Genomic DNA, 17581 nt, shown 5'->3' on the forward strand with positions numbered 1-17581 from the left:
GGTGGAGGCAGGGTATTATTATCTTTTACATATAAGTAGCCCATGGGAGTATGTAACCCATGGGTGAAGAACCTCTTCCAGTTGAGGGCAAAATTCCATTTGGGAAAAGTTCTCAGAGGACACATTCCAGGGGTTGGTGGGGCTGAAGGCCAAGGGGAGGGGGGGGAGGCAAAATACCAAAAATGCAGGCATATTTTAGCTTCAACCTCTTACTGCCAGAAACTAACCGTTAGGAGAGGCATTTCAACCTTTTAGAATGGGGGGAGGGGGTTCACAAAAGAGAGAGAGAGAGAGAGAGAGAGAGAGAGGTGTAGTGGGCAGAATGCTGGGATGGGACTGGTGAGACCTGGGCTCCCCACTTGGACAAGAAACTCACGGGGAGATTTTGGCTAGGCACTGATTCTCAGTCTGACCTACCTCACAGGGTTATTTTGAGGATAAAGTTGAAAGGAGGAGGAGGAGGCTCATGTGTGCTGCTTTGGGTGCCTGGTGAGGCCAGGGGAAGGGGGCATGGCCTGCTGGAGAACCCTGGAGGACCAGAGTGGGTGCTTCAGAGGGAGGATTTGTCCCACAGCAGTGGAGGCTGGTGGCTCTGCTATCAGTAGGGCTGGGAATCCATTCCATGTTTTAGTCAGAACCAGCCAGAAAACTGAGCACCTTGGATAGCTCCTTTAGAGTTTGGACTGGTTCTGACTGAAAACCAGAATGGATTCCCACTCCCACTGAAATCGAAGTCATCAGCCTCCACTGGCATTCTGGCCTCAGATTCTGTACCCCGTACACACACACACACACACACACACACACACACACACACACTGCCCTGAGTTCTTTCACTGGCATTCAAATGTGATAGATAAATAGATAAAATTCATTTTTAAAGGAACTGTTACACTAAACTTCTGGTCCCTTCTATACAGGTAAAGGGGATGCATTGTACACCCATCCTTGTAAAAACTCATTAGATCCCTGAAAGAAGACCCAAAGAAGCAGAACAATGTGATTTTGCTGCTTTTTCTGCTATGAAAAAACTGACATGGAGCCCAATTCTCTGCAGGCTTGTCCCTGTCAGCCTCTAAATGTCAGTGCATCCAGTGGAGCAGAAGCAAAAGTGACCAACACTAGCTGGTACTGATGGACGTATGAAAAGCTCCTCCCCCTCTGCTCCAGGCTGGGCACACACTCTTCAAGGGAAGATGAGGAGAAACAAGTCCTTCCGTGTATCACTCAACCCTTCACCCCATCTGAAAATGCCACCAGTGCTCAAACATCAAGAGGAACCTGATGGGGTGGTGGGGAGGGCAGGAGAACCTGGTTGTGGGATTGTGGGGGGAACTGGGCCCTCTTTCTACTTTTAAGGGTTTTCTTGCAGTTTTTCATGCAAAAGATATAGCAGGAAAGAAGGACCAAAGGAAACACACACACACACACACACACACACACACACATTTTGCCCCTCATAATTCACTCAGAATTAACATAAACTGGTGTCCCTGGTTGGTGTATTCTGCTACTCTGAGGACTCTTCCTCAACTGTGATGAACCATGTTCGTATTATTTGGCACTCGGTGCTTTAGAAACATAAATCTCTCTTGAGTGTATACAAGCACCGCTGCCATGACACAGAAGGAGTGTCAGCCTTGTTCCACATGAACACACAAAATACACATCCTGAAGTCGCCCACGGGGTCCTTGACTCCATCAACTTTCTCCACCCATGGAAACATTTGGAGCTGAAGATGCCATCTCAGGAATGCCCAGCTGCCTTTTACTTTGCATCTCTCCCCAACTTGCCGGCTTCTGACAAGCCAAACCCACTGGTACTTACTTTGAGTTGTAAAAATCTCCCGTCTCTGTTCCACTGTTTTCAATTCACCCGTGACGATGAGTCCTGGGCTTCCTACACCTTTGCTCTGCAAATACAGTGCCGTTCTTCTCCTCTCTTTTTCTCCTCTGAAATTATTGACTCCTTTCTCCCTAGATCTTTTCAATGTTCCTGCACTCCTCTTCTTTTCAGTTTATCCTCTCCTCTTCTCCTTGAATTCTCTCACCAAGATTTCTTTTCTTTCTACTCAAGGCAGGGAATCTGATCCTTGCTTTGACTATAGAGAGAGCAGACTGAATGAGTGAGTGAGTGAACGAGCGAGAGAAAAGAAACGGAGGGAGGGGGAGAACACAGTTCACTCATGTGATCTGACTGGGAAGCTTATTAAAAGCAGGTCACTCAAGGGGCAGTCTCTCTCCCACCAAGCCAGGAAGGGGGAAAGAACTCTGCAGTCAGAAGTGGCATATGCTTTCCAACCAGATTCAGTCAATGTTCAAGAAAAGTAAGAAGATAACATTCAAGGTCTGAAAACAAAACTTCAGACACTGCCATCATCCAATTCGCCAGCTTTTCAAGGAATGTTCAACACTTTTCTTTGGGCAGGCGGAAAGCACACTCTGTGTCTTTAACAACAGTTGGTTCTGACTGTATTTTGTCAAGACTTATTCCTGCCAACAACAGCCCGAGCGAGCAGCCTCTTCAGGTGAACGCTGTAACATCAGAGGAGCCATTCATGAAAGATCACAGCAGACATCTCTCTAATACAGGATTTTGGTTCTGACAATGCGCTGGCAGCCGTACTGTGCTAAGAAATTAGTGATGGTGTGAATTACCCCGGTCAGGCTCAGAACTGAGCTCAGAGAACCAAACTACTCCCATCTTTTCCCCAAATTCAGAAAATACATCAGTTTATCATGATCCCAATTCTGTTGAGTGGTTAGAGCATTTGCCTGGGACTCTGGAGACCCAGGCTGCAGTCCCTACTTGGCCATGAGGTTCACCGGGTGACTTTGGGCCAGTCGCTGACTCTCAGCCTAACTTGCCTCACAGGGTTATTGCGATGATAAAATGGAGAAGAGGAGGAGGAGGAGGACCGTGTAAGTCACCTAGGGTTCCTTGCAAGAGGGGGAAAAGGCAAGAGATAAATGTAAAAATATTTTTTTTAAATACATTCTGAGATAAACTGGACCCTATTGCACTCCTCTTTAGCATAGGAGACTGGCGTCTAAGGAGAAAACAACTCTTGTTACATGATATCAAATTGCCCTGAAAAAGGACCTGTGTACAATCTGAAATACATTGGAACTGTTTTCATTGAATTTAACATCCTTTTTGTCTACTTCTTTGCTTTTAGCTTTTTGGGCATTCTTCATGGTTTCCCTTTTTGATAGCTGCACACTCCTCACTATGCCATGAGGACATAATAGGGCCCGATCCATCCACAGTGAACCTGCAAACATTCTACCTCCCACCTGCTTACCTAGGGATGTATGATATTGTTATGCCCCGTTTGAGTATGTGTTTGCTGAAAATATTCACAAATTCTCAAACACGTGCTTGCATTCATCTCATTCCCAATTCCCAGTTCAATTTCTGCAAAACAAATCCTCCTTTACACAAATGTCCTCAGTAGAATGAATCAGCCCTGGAGGAAACTTGAGCAAATTAGGACATTTTTACAAATTGGGAGATTTGCGCAAATTTCCCATTCAATCACTGTTTGGTTTGTGCAAATTTCCTATTTGCGTAAAAAGTGGGCAGTGATCGCAAGCATGCATGGGAATCAGGCACAGGATGAGTGGCAAAAAAAAATAGAAGAAGCTCATAATCTGATATACCGACACAAGTTGGAATGGGCTTTGAGATGGAATTCAGAGAAGTCAGCAAGCGTGAGTTTCACTGATTTTCACATCTTTCAGGAGAAGAAGTACCTACATGTTTGACCAACTGACTTGTTCTATACACACTAGCTCTGTTCAGGTATTATGCCTGAACAAAAAAAACAAACACCAACTCATGTAGGGCCCATGGGCCATGTGAGCCTGCACCATCTTCAGGACATGATTCAGGACAGATATGACTTCTTCACACAGTGCATAGTTAAACTATGAAATTCACTATGACAAGATGTAGTGATGGCCAACAATTTGGATGATTTTAAAAGAGTGTTGGATAAATTCTTGGAGGAGAAAGCTATCAATGGCTACTGATCCTGTTGGCTATGTAACAGTATCCGAGGCAGTAAGCCTATATGCACCAGTTGTTAGGGAACATGGGTGGAAGAGTGGTGGTGCACCTGGGTCCTGCTTGTGGGTCAACAGCTGGTTCACCACTGTGTGAATGGAATGCTGGACTAGATGGACCCTTGGTCTGATCCAGCAGGGCTCTTCTTATGTTCTTATATTCTTAACATCCCTAGCAGCGCCAGCCCCATCCTCAATGTTCCTGATCTTCCAACATCCTGCAGGAAGATTTGAAGGCAGCTTCTTCTTGTGTTCTCTAAATTAGGTCCTCTCATCACAACATGTCCAGTTACAGGCCTGTTTTCAACCTGTGAATCTTGTATCACCCAAATCTCACTGTCATAGTATACTATTACACATGTAGTAACATTTCCATATTTTAGCAACATGTTCTAATGCACTTGCATAACAGAACTATGGAGTGAAGTCGGGAGAGAGAGAACTTTATGTTCTAGAATGCCAATTTTTTCACTCACCTTTTTCTGTGGGTTCTTTTTTAAAAATAAATAAATAAATGTTATACTCACTCTGTTTCCAATGCAAAATACTTGGCTCTGCAAGTTGGCAGGACTAGTGCCTTGAATTAAACTTAAGTAACCACATGTAGCTGATGTTTCCAAGTGGCCTTGATTGATTCTCTGGGGCTGTGGTGCCCAGACTTGAAGGGATTTTAAGTGCCAATTTGCAAATAGTGGTTTGGAACTCATCGCAAATGCTGAACTTTTCCTATATCTCATCAAAGGCATTGTTTTATTATTTGGCCCTGTCCCTGGGAAATCCCTGTCCTTGTTTTGGCTTTTAAAGACATGCTTAGGACATATGGGGTATAACTCTGAATGCAGAAGGTCCCAGTTTCACAACTCCTGGCATCTCTAGTCAAAAAAATCAGGAAGCAGGTGATGGGAGAGATCTCAGCCTGAGACTCTGCAGAGCTCCTGCCCATCATAGTAGGTAACAATGAGCCACAGGGATGATTAGTCTGACCTGGTAGATGGGACTTGCCTATGGTTGCATGTACCATGTACTCCTCTAGCTCATAAATGTTGAATACAATTGAATGGCAGTTTTTCTACACAACCAGATCAATTATGAGAGTAAACCAAGGGTGGGCAACTTCTGGCCTGCCAGATATTTTGGCCTACAACTCCCATTATTCCTCACCAATGGCTATATTGGCTAGGCCTCATGGGAGCTGTAGGCCAAAACATCTGGAGGATCACAAGTTGTCCACTCCAGGGGCATGTCTAGACGTTCCGACGTTCCGGGAGGGAGGGGGAGTATCTCACAATATTCTGCTTGCAAGATCTTCCCCCTCAGTCCACAAGCAGCATACGATGTCCTGGAAGGAAGGAGGACGTCGCGCCTGCCATTTTGGTTTTTTTTAATTGAAGATGAGTGCACAAGATGAGCACTCCATCAAAAATGTTGTTGTTTGTTGTTGTTGTTTTTAAAAATCCTCCTCCCCCCTCCCACCCCTGATGGGAATGGAGCTCCTCAAGAGCTCCGTGCCCCATGCCCCAGTTCCCGGCTCCTCACGTTTACTTATGAGGAGCCAGGATGAAGCCAGGATGGCCACCCACACATCCTGCAGTCTTGGGACAATCCCGAGACCATGGGAAAAGTCAGGATTAAAGCCGTCCCAGTTATCTTGGAAAGGGAAGGATCATCCCTTTCCACAGGGATCATCCCTGTGGATGCACAGGGATGATCCCGGGGAGATCCCAGGGATAATGACTCATCCAGACATGCCCAAGGAATAAACATTTCTATGTTTTAAGAAAAGGAATCTGTTCTGATGAGTTTTCTGAAGGCCATGCCTCAGAAGCCACTGGAGCACGGGCAAATAAGATGTGCACACAGGCAGATGGCAGCGAAAAGCCTCCAGCAATGTGTAACAGTGAATGGGTTGCCTGCTCAGACACAGGGGTGCTGATATATCTCTGAGAAGGTCACTATTTTCTTCAGTGAAATGTTGGATGCCAACAGTACAACTTGGTTATACTGCAAAACTGAATCTGAATCCGAAATTAGCACACACCAAAAGCAAGACATGGCTTTTCAATGTCAGTTGCCCCCAAAGCCATATGTGTAATTAGGTTTTTTAAATCATGGTGCCAAGCGGCTAAGCAAAAGAGACCTAGCTTCATCTTGGGCTTCTAACACAAGTTTAATCAGCAGAAGCCAGCTTGTTTGGCAAAAAAAAAAAAAATCATTTTCCAAACTCTTCAAATTCAATCCAATGTGAAGACATCTTTTGCCAGTTAGATGGTTTCAGCATGTTAGATTATTTCAGCGAGGTTTAAAAAGCACTTACCATCAACTTTTCCTGTCATTCCACTTTTCCTATGAATTCCACAAAAAGGGAAGTCTCCAACCTAGTGATATTCCATACTGAGTCATCTAATACCTTCCAACTGCAACAGCCAAAGATGTTCAATCCTTGGATATATTGCCTCCATCTGGGCTTTTAACTTGGTGAAAAGGTCTCCCTTCTCCCAACACATTGGTTTCTTCCTTTACTTTCATCTCAAGAAGGATGTATATTTTTCTGGCCTGTCAGATACCATTAATGTCACATGAGACTCAGAAGGGGAACGGGTGTTACAGACTGTTACAGACTGTGTTCTCATTCCACTAAAGGGAACAGTTGTGATGCTAAGCACAAAATAGAAGCTGGAACCATGCAGGGAACTTCTCTCTTTCTACACATCTGCTTTCTTTCCTTCCAGCTTGGTATTGTAGCACGACACTGGAAGACCAAGAAGGAAGCATTATCCAAAGTAGAAAAGTAGCTTGCTTTTGCAGAGAGCTGGATGCAAAGCAATCAAATCATTTTTATAAGTGTTTTTTTTCAAAATTCACAAATTTCTTCATATTCAAGATGGAAAAAACTTGAGTATTTTTTTTAAAAAAAAATCTAACGTGAGCGAAACTGAGGCCACAGCTAGACCTAAGTTTTATCCTGGAATCATCCAGGGTTCGCCCCTGCCTGAGCACTGGATCCCCTTTGTGTCACCTAGATGAACAGGTTTGACCCCTGGACGATCCAGGGATAAACCTTAGGTCTAGCTATGGCCTAAAACTAACAAATCCATCTGTTATGAAGCAGCTCTCTTGTGAGTGAACATGACTGACTCCATTTTGAGACAATGCCAGTAAGACAGGTGTCTTCATCCCCAGCTTCAGCAAAGTTGGGGGAAAGGCACAGGAATGGAGTTGAGAGAGATCACGTAAGACTGGATCAAGCAATTCAGTTGCTAATGGACTCCCTAGAATACATTCCCCAAAGGCAAAGGTAGGGGTAAAAATTGAATGTTCTGGATAGCAGGAGGGATATCTGGTAAGGTAACTAGTCAATTACCTACTTGTTGGAATGTGTGTGAGTTCATTGGAAGGTGTAATGAGAATACGTCATGTAACACACATCCTTTCAGATCCAGGGCTTTGAGTGAACATAAGAGCCATGCCAAGGTCCATCTAGTCCAGCATTCTGTTCACACCAACAGCCCATGGGAAGCCCACAAGTTGGACATGAGTGCAACAGCATTCTTCCATCCATATTCCCCACTGACTGGTGTATATAGGTGTATTGCCTCTGATACTGGAGGTTGCAAAAAGCCATCAGGACTAGTACCAGATGATAACCATCTCCTCCAAGAATTAGTCCAATCCCCTTTCACAATAGGTGGCAATCACAGCATCTTGTGGTAGTGAATTCCTTTGTTTAGGTGCTGTATGAAGAACTTTCCTTTTATCTGTCCTGAATCTCCCACAAAGTGCTTAACTCTTGAAAGCCTGGGTCTGAATCCTTGTGCATTCCAGCACGTTAGTGCTGAATAACAGATTCATCGATCCCTATTTCTGCATGCCTTTCCCTTCCATGGGGGTTACATCTGCCCCAAATCTTATCTGAAACTCACACATAATCTCTTTCAATACTAGTTATCAGGGGGATTGCCAATGTGGTTTTCATATGGATGGTGTGTGGCTTATGGGTAGGGATGCAGGAGACATTCACCCAGTTCAGATTTTAATGCAATCTTACCTGATTCCGCACTATCAAACCACAATGTGAACCAAAACTCAGTTAGCCTTTAAAATGTGCACTTCTATGAATTTTGCAATGAAGCTCTCCAAGTTAAACAAATGTACAAATGCAGATTTTGTGGGGGGAGATAACAATTTCAAAGCATTGTACTAAGAACATGGCTTGCAAAAGTGTGTGTAATAGGCCAAAAATCATACAAAAATGTTTGTATTAGGATAAATGTGCACAAGAATGCTTATGAATTTTCATGCAAATTTTCAAAACTTTCAGACTTTGGGATAAAGTGAAAGTGCCTACTCCAAGAGAGGCTCGCAGTGTGGCAACAAGGGACAGGGCCTTTTCGGTGGTGGCCCCCAGACTATGGAATGATCTCCCTGACAGGCTTGCCTGGCGCCAACGCTGCTATCTTTCCGGCGCCAGGTTAAGACTTTCCTCTTTGCCCAGACATATGATGGCACATCTTAATCACCCACATGTTTAGTTTGTTAATGGTTTTTTAATACTTTATGTGTGTATGTTCCGTGTTTTAGGATTTTAAATTTTGTATACTCATTTTAATCTTAATTTTAGAATTTCTGTAAACTGCCCAGAGAGCCCTGGCTATGGGAGTGGTATATAAGTGCAATAAATAAATAAATAAAATAAAGTAAGACTGGAGAAATTCTCAATGAACTGAACTTAAGACTGGAAGAATGAGAAACTATGAGAAACTAACATTTAAAGATTTATCCTTCCCCATTTAAGGGGAATGAGGAGCATTGAAAAAGTACATCTAGCCAAAACTCTCTGGGTGGTTCACAAAAAAATAAAAAATAAAAAGATGTTGTGTGGGGTTGTTGTTTTTTAAAAAATGCCCTAAAATATAACATGATAAAATGTAATCTAAACGTTAACATACACACAAAAAACAAAAACCCAGTTTGAAACAGCTGGCAAGGTGAAAATAAATGACTGTTAGAGCAGTACGACAATGGAACCAGTTACCTAGGGAGGTTCTGGGCTCTCCCACCTAGAGGCATTCAAGAGGCAGCTGGACAACCATCTGTCAGGGATGCTTTAAGGTGGCGTTATAGGCCCCTTCCAACTCTACTATTCTATGATTCTATGATTAAAAAGCCATATCATATACTGGAAGCAGAGGTTCAGACATGGAGTGTCATCAGATGGGGGGGGCAGAATCCCTTCTCCACCCCTGCTCCTGTCCCACAGTACTTCCTCTTTCTTCCCGGAGAAGAAAGAAGAAGTAAACAGACCACGTGGCTCATTCAGGGGGTGTTTTTATCATGCCGCTTTTCCTGCACACAGCAGGAAATGGCGGCACATTCCATTTCCTTAAAAATGTCACATTAAAAGTCAGGGGTCCACTTTGTGACAGAAAAATAGGCAAGATGGAGCAGGATGCATGTGGGAGGTGGATGTCGTCATCTAAAGGATGCAGAAAATAACGTGAGTGGGCAGTAGCGAATGTGCGATAAAACGCTTGTCTGGTGAACCCCGTGATAAAAGCAGATGTGCCACTAAAGCCAAACCTTTATTAAAAAAAAAAAAGTTTGCTTGCAGAAGATCACAGAAAGCAAAACATTTCTCTGCTTAGGTTTCATCCTTGCCCTTGGGGTTTGCTTCAAGCGCTTCAGTTTCAGATGGATTATGTATAAAGGAGAGTGTTTTGGAAAAAGAAAGAAAGCAGAAGAAGAGTTGCAATATAAAGTTCCTGAAGTCAAACCACAGACTGAGAATACGGTCTTCAAGACAAACAGAAAAAAACAAAAGAAGGGAGGATCTGACAAGAATAAGGGATGATGGGAAATCTCCATAGGCTGTAAAGGCTGGGGCTGCCTAAAGCAATTCATTGAATGGATGCCCCCATAAGGGAGCCCATTACGAAGTACTTTTGAAAACTGTTAGAAAATCCTGAAGTTGTCATTCACTTCAAGTCTGCTACTATCCTCCAGTTAACATTTCTCATGTAGGCCTGATATCAGTACCTGGAGTTGGTGGGCAAAGGCCAGGGGTCCTGGAGGGCCCACCACAGCTAACACCAGCCCCTTTGTTGTAATATTTTTTTAAAAAAAATACAAGTCAGCACTCTTAAGAGAAGACTTGGCCAAGGCATCTACAGCCACCATCTTAATTGCCCCAGAATACTTCTGGGGGCCTTGCTAGACCCTGCCGGATAAGCCGGCAGGGAGGCGGGGCGACGGCACGCTAACTTTAGCCCGCCCCACCCCGCCTCCTAGACGGCCGACGCGCAGGGACTACGGAAGCCCTGCAGCGTCGGCCATTTTTTGTTGTTGTTGTTAAAGGGGCCACGTGCGCCCCGAAGACTTCGGAGAAGGTAAGTGAGTTTTTTTTTACTTAAGTCCCCCACCCTTTTTTAAATTAAGCCCCCTGCCCCCTGCCCACTCTTTCCCCACCATCCCTCCCCGTCCCGTGTGTCGCCCTGCGCCCTCCCTTCCTGTCCCGTGTGTCACCCTGCGCCCTCCCTCCCTGTCCCGTGTGTCGCTCTGCGCCCTCCCTCCCTGTCCCGTGTGTCGCTCTGCACCCTCCCTCCCTGTCCCCTGTGTCGCCCTGCACCCTCCCTCCCTGTCCCGTGTGTCGCCCTGCGCCCTCCCTCCCTGTCCCGTGTGTCGCCCTGCGCCCTCCCTCCCTGTCCCGTGTGTCACCCTGTGCCCTCCCTCCCTGTCCCGTGTCACCCTGCGCCATCCCAATCTCTCCTGCCGGGTCCGGCCTTCCCCCCCCCCCCGGGATCCCCCCCCTGGCCCGATGGGCACAGCGTTCGTATGAGTGCTGTGTCCAGTCCGTGGCTTTTCCTGGCTACTCGCGAGTAAGCGAGTAGCAGCAAAAAGCCACGGACCCTGCTAGACGTTCCGCAGCCCCAGCCTCAGGCCGGGGCTGCAGAAAAGGCGCGCCATAAGGGAATTCGCTTATGGCGCGTTAGGGGAGGCTTTAGTGCGGCCTGGGCCCGGATTCCCCTGTGCGTCATGTGGACGCACAGCAAGGAAACCGGGCCTCTAGGAAGGCCCTGGGTCTCAGCATGGGCCTCAGAGCTATTATGGGGAAATTAAGGTGGTGGCTGCTGCCACCTCACCCAGAATTTTTATGAAGTGTTGGGCTGTATGCCTCTACCCAAGCCCGTGTCTCTTCTTGTCCCACTGTTGCTCAGCAAGATGATGCTGCCCATACAACCACAACTACAACCATTGTCAGCTGGCAGCAGGTCAGCATTGGGGTGACCCAACACTGGCACTTTGGATTTCTTGCCACCCTTGCTCCAGTGGACTAGTTCTCTCATACCTGAAGCAGATCCCTATAAATAGCGATGGAAGAGACAAGTGTTTATCTCAAATTGTAAGAAGAAGTAATTTCCTTTCATTAGAAGTGAAACGTTATGGAATATGTATCTACCTACAGATGTGATAAGAACAAAGAGTGTGAAGGAACAGAATTGCCCTCTATTTTTGTATCCAGGATGGTTTGGGGATATTATGGCATTAAAACATGTGTGTGTGTGTGTGTGTGTGTGTGTCCATCCCTGTGTGCTATCCAGTTTCCATCAAGAGCTTAACGGTTCAGAGGTCAAAAATATAATTAGCATGTAGAGGTCAGGAAGTTTTGCTCATGAAACCAGAAGATTATAAAGTTCAACAGAGGAAGAGAGTGAGAAAGTAGTAACTCAGGATATAGAAACTTAGCTCACAGAAATTAACAAGAAACTTTCCTCTTGAATGTTTACAGATGGGGAAAGAAAATAAATAAATTTTAGACCTAAAAGTTTAAGGCAGAGAGGCCGGGAAGCAGAAAAAGCAGAGAAAAAGAAGAGAGTTTCTGGAATTGGACAACTGACTGAGGCCACAGCTAGACCTAAGGTTTATCCTGGGATCATCCAGGGTTCGCCCCTGCCTGAGCACTGGATCCCCTGTGTGTCACCTAGATGAACAGGTTTGACCCCTGGACGATCCAGGGATAAACCTTAGGTCTAGCTATGGCCTGAGAGAACTTGTCCAGTTTTAATAAGATATTGCTTGGACAAGGAACCTGGAGGGGATCTACACTAGTACATGAAACGTTGTTTTTACAGTCATTGAACATTTTGTTTTTGAACGATTTAAAACGTAGCAGTTTTTAAAATGTTTACTTACTTTTCTCTTTCCGTGGGAATGCATTCCTTTTGGCCACACTAAGAAAACAAATCCGTTTGTTCTTTTTCTCCGCCTGCCAATTTCCCCTCCCACCAGCAAACAAACCAGGAAGCAGTCTCTCAAAATTGAAACTAAAAAATGTCTGCAAAAAAGAGGCTTGGGAAAAAAAACATGGCTCCAACTTTGGGCACGGATATTACATAAACATGCTCCCAGGAATGCGATTGGCTAATTAAGAACTACAGGAAACCCATTTAATACAATGAAATTGGCCACATCATACCAAATAGAACGACTTATTTCAGAGAAGTTCAAAATAAAAACCAGAGAACAGACAACAATAAAACATCTCAAACTGAACGTCATGTGGCGAAATACTACCAAACGCACTTAAAAACAGTAAGACGCATTCTAACTTGACTAGTGTAGATCCCTTCCTGGATAAAACAGGAACACAGTCTGGTTATATTAGGTGAATGGCTTTATTCCTGTTTGTTTTATTACCCTATTGCTCACATGGCTCTTTGTGCATTTCCATTCAGATTTTAAAACTTTTCCCAACATTTTTCTTAAGTAAAATGTTAATTTTATTTGAAACTTTGTAATCTCTTGGTGGGGGGAGAGTGTTACCCACCCTAATATACAACCACCACACTACCTAAAGTAAATGCCTGGGAGCTTTAAGCCTGGTCTATTGGACACAGCCAGAGAAAGAGGGCCCCATGCTTCTAACATTACAGAACAGGCCCTTTACAGCCACCATTTTGCACAATATTGGATATACACATCTTCTAGAGCCCCCAACATGCGTTAAAATGGCAGCTCACATTGAAGAGTGTCTGGCTGTGGGGCACTCCTGGACCACATGGCTCTCATCAAGCATGCCCACAAGTACCTCAAGGCTCAGTGAGCAGGGTTTGGGGGGCTTGGCACAAGGAAGTCTGCCAGATCCCTGGACCCGTTCAGGTGCTCGCAATATCCTTAGCATAGCCCTGTGGACTTTTTGCACACTCCACAGTCTTTTCCCCATTTTGTGATCCCATGACTCTGGGAAGCAACCTGAATCTACACCAGCCATTTATTCCAGAATAATATTGAGGCCATCCCTACTGCACCACATGATGTTCACCTACTCCCGTGGTGATTTAGGGAACGACCCCTCAGTTATTCAGGAATATCGCAAAATGCTTTTGCCATGTTTTTTTCGACTCTGTCGCTACAATTCCAAAGTCCGCAGCTGGTGTGCCCCCCACTTTGCGAAGCTGTTGCTGTTTGGTGTCAGCTCCTGGCTCAGCGAACAGCTAACCTGCTGTCAGGGACGTGTCCAGAGGTTTCAGACATGTGCAGGAGTGGGCAGCTGCCATTTCGGGCACATTTTTTCATTGGTTATCAGCGTGTTTTGGCTCCTACCATGTGTATTTTTTAACACAAACATATTGATGCACAGGAGCGCATCTTCAACACAGTACCTATCCCTGTACTGTGTATTTGCACTGGTGTTAAAAATAAGGTATTAAAAATGCATGCCCTGTACCTAACTGTCCAGTCCCGCTCACTTCTCCCGATACATCTTCAAAAGCACCACCATGGGTGAATGTCCTCCCACAATGGCTCTCCTTTACTCCTGGGAAACTTCCCTCACATGTGCCTCTTGAAGGATGATCCCAGAAGCTGGAAACCCAGCAATCATTCCTCCCCATTCTCGAAAGGACTCTAGATGTAGATGAGCCCTAAGCTACCACCTATTGCAGTTATGTTGTCCATATGATACAAATCCGTCTTCGATCATGTCAAGGAGAAACAGCTGCTATGTCCCTGTGTATGTATGGGCGAAGGAAGCCATACACGTAAGAGTTTTGAGCACATTTTCTTTCCAATGATAATACATATAGGGATGTATGAGAATTTTGTTTGGGTTCATTTTTACTTTGGATTTGCTTCGTTCACAACTCTGAATGGAACTTGAACAGGAGTGCAATTTTCCAGAAAAGTTTACAAGTTCCCAAACTTGTGGTCATGTTCAATATTGTTCAGTATATATATTTATTATTATTTATTTGTTTATATAGCACCATCAACGTACATGGTGCTGTACATGCTTTAGTCTATGGGGATGTATGAGGGGAAAAGTGAGCATTTTGGATTCACAATTTTTTAAAAAAAAAGAAAAGAAAGTGCACTGAAATGCACACATGTTTTTGGTTTGAACAGAAAAAAAGTTAGGGTTAAGGAACAAGATGAACTGAATGCAGAGGTGAAAAAAAGAGAATCTTGACAACCTCAAACCTTGCTGATTCTCTCATCCTTAAATGCATGTTGGTCCTTCTAAAGGGCAAAAGTATGGAATAGGCTCACACCATGCCAACAAAAGTTTAGAAACTTCCAGGAAGACGAGGTGCTTCTTAAAGCCAAGAAAACTGCACACACAGCCCATCAGTAGGTCAAGTCGTCTTGAACCGATTTCTTGGTTCCACGTGGCTTAGAAATACCCATTCCTTTCTTCCATCTTCTCCAGCCTTTAGCCATAGCCCTGAAGCTGGGCAGAGGGGGAAGAGTAACACGATTCCAGGAAAACCAGAGCAGGAAGGAGAACATGTGAGCACTTTAAAGATTTTTTTTTCCACCTACTGCTCCACCGTTGTTTTCAATGCTATTGAGCCGCCAAACGTCAGCGGTGAGTGCCCGCAGCTGCCACCTCATCTACCACGATCAGATTTCCATTAGTGATACTGAATTATTTAGCTGATGTATTGAACGTTGGGCCTCGGCTGCTTTTCGGCCTACCTTTTATATCACGCCTGGCCCATGACAGGCAGCTCTTCCTAGAAATTAGCCACCCTGCAATTTGAGGAGAGGGTGGGTGTGCTGGCGGGAGAATCTATAGAGGCGTCAATAGAATAGTACAGGCAGTCACACAGAATTTCACATTCTGCATGAGGGATGTATAGGAGAGCTCCCCCAATCTGCCCTACACTAAAAGAGCTACAATGTGTGCTACTAGTGGGGTGTGGAGCAGATGAGTTAGAAAGAGAACATTGTAGAAAGAGCACCTTCTAAAAGCTGAACTCTTTGCCCTGCCCTCTGGTTCCAGACTTAAACCTTTTTTAACAGAATGAAAAAGTTAGGCCTTTTCTACACCATTGTTTTCCTTAGGGTCACCCTGGATTAATCCCTATGGATCCAGGACTTCATATCTCACTAAAACTGGGAAACGGAGTGGGAGACTTGCAAGAGGCTGACAGTGTCACCAAAATGACCCGCGAACTGAGTGGCCAGTCATGACCATGCTATAAAATGTTCATTGAACGATGCCTGTTGTGCAAGACTTCATAACCCCCACAAATTTGCCTTTTCTTTCCACCATAAGGAAGAAGAATTCTTATCAGGTTCTGGAAAAGCATAAAACCACAAAGACATTACAAGGACATCAATAATCCAAGCTAACAGGGATGCCAATGACTCTCCCAAAAAGAGATGTGAAGGCTTGGGGGAGAAAACCCAGAGGAAAGGGTGGATCTGGAGGAAACCAGAATTTTTTGGGGAGAAAACTACACATTTTTGTCAAATTTTCCAAAATAATAATAATAATAATTTTAAAAAATCCCCAAATTTTCAAGTATTCCCACTTTTTTCTGGTTTTTCCAGGACTTTATATCTCAACTTCCAAGCCAGGTTCAGAAAAGAACATTTGGGCCTCATAAAGCCCAACTTAGGCCCTTTCCCCAGGGTCACCCCAGATTCAAACCCTATGCATCCAAATGATGCACAGGGATCCTGTGGTCAACCGGGGATGACCCTGGGAAAACCCCGGGGAAACGGGGATTTCCCAGTTTTTCTGCAGGGGTGCCTGCCCTCAAGGCCTTCCCTGCCACCCACTGCCAAATGCACACCCCTACTTCCGTTTCTTTACCATAAATTGGTGGCACCTACGGAAGCAGCAACAAAGCTTTGGGGAGAGGAGAATGGAGAAGCTTCTTTTCCCCTTCCTCTCTCCTTTACACCAGCCCACCCTCAGCTAGGGGGCACAGACATATGGGGCACAGGGCATATGGGGAAATGCCAGTGTACAGGGATATATGAGGTGAAGTAGTTCTCGCAAGAGCTCCTATTATTGGCTCAGGGTTTCTGCCAGGAAACTTAAAATTGTATCCAAGATCGGCATTCATCGAATGGAAGGATTCCGCTCATGAAATACGCCTTTGCTTGACTTTGGGAGTTTGACCTCCACACATCGCTCCAGCTCACCTCATTTAGCAGTGCTCCTGGCCTCTGTGTAGCATTTTCAGTGGGTGGAGGAACTGCTGTGAGAAGGAACACGTAGGGATAGACAAATGCGCATCTGTATGGTTTTGCCAAGCACTCACCAAACTGCCACCACCGCCCATGCCTGATTGCTGTGATGTTGTGTAAATGGCCCCTTTACAGCCACCATTTATGTAATGTTAGATTTCTGAAAACATGAGCCGCCATTTTTCCACAAAAAGGCAGCTTGCTTAAGGGATGAGAGGCTGCTGAGTGCTCATGGACCGTGCAAGCACCTGGCGAATGGGTCTGGTAACTGACGGCTGCTTGGGAAGTGGGGGCTGGGTGGTCGAGTGGGGGTGGTGTCTGTTGGACTCCACCACCACCACCACAACCCCACAGACTCCCACAATATTTCTAGGAACTGGTGGGCCGAAATTGCATGTGCCCAAAATCTGGATTGAAACCCTCCAGAAAGGTATAGGCCAATCTGAGGAAAGGTTTGGAGAGTTTGACCATCTCTATCTGAAGAAGGGAAGGACATCAGTGTCCCTGGGAATGGCATAGAACATGAAGGAGACATGATCTTCCTCAGAAAAGGAAGGAGAACTCCCGGCACTGTTAAAACTAGGGGTGTGCACGGACCCCCTGCTCCGCCCCGCGGGCTGATCCGAAAATTACGGATCGGCCCGCTCCGCGCCACTCCGCCCATACTCCGCTCCTCTTCGCCGCGGAGCTCCAGCTCCGAATCGGAGCTCCGCAGTGGAGGGGAGTGGTGCCAGGTAAGGCCGGGAGTGGAGGGCGGGATGGGTTACTGGGCCCTGCCGCCATCGTCGCAAGTGCGGCCCAGACTTCCTGGTTGAACCACGGGCTCAATTGAAGAAGCCGACGGACCGCGGATGGAGGCAGGTAAGGGAGAGGAGGGCGGGGGTGTTACCAGGCCCTGCCACCATCACCGCCCATGAGGCGATGGCGGCAGAGCCCAGTAAGGGACCAAGGGGGAGGGGGGCCTTACCTGCCTCCGTCCGCGGTCCGTCGGCTTCTTCAATTGAGCCCTCAGTTCAGCCAGGAAGTCTGGGCCGCA

General features: G+C 45.6%; 1 protein-coding gene across 1 annotated transcript in view; it reads right to left on the bottom strand.

The window, feature by feature from the left end:
* Positions 1-2184, bottom strand: part of PTN (pleiotrophin) — a 116724-nt gene extending 114540 nt beyond the window's left edge. The window contains exon 1 of the mRNA XM_063135047.1: positions 1829-2184. The gene's annotated coding sequence lies outside the window, so the exon portion shown is untranslated. The remainder of the gene's footprint in view (positions 1-1828) is intronic.
* Between the last annotated feature and the right edge of the window lie 15397 nt (positions 2185-17581).

The sequence above is a fragment of the Elgaria multicarinata genome, chromosome 9 (assembly GCF_023053635.1).
Source record: "Elgaria multicarinata webbii isolate HBS135686 ecotype San Diego chromosome 9, rElgMul1.1.pri, whole genome shotgun sequence".
Taxonomy (NCBI): domain Eukaryota; kingdom Metazoa; phylum Chordata; class Lepidosauria; order Squamata; family Anguidae; genus Elgaria; species Elgaria multicarinata.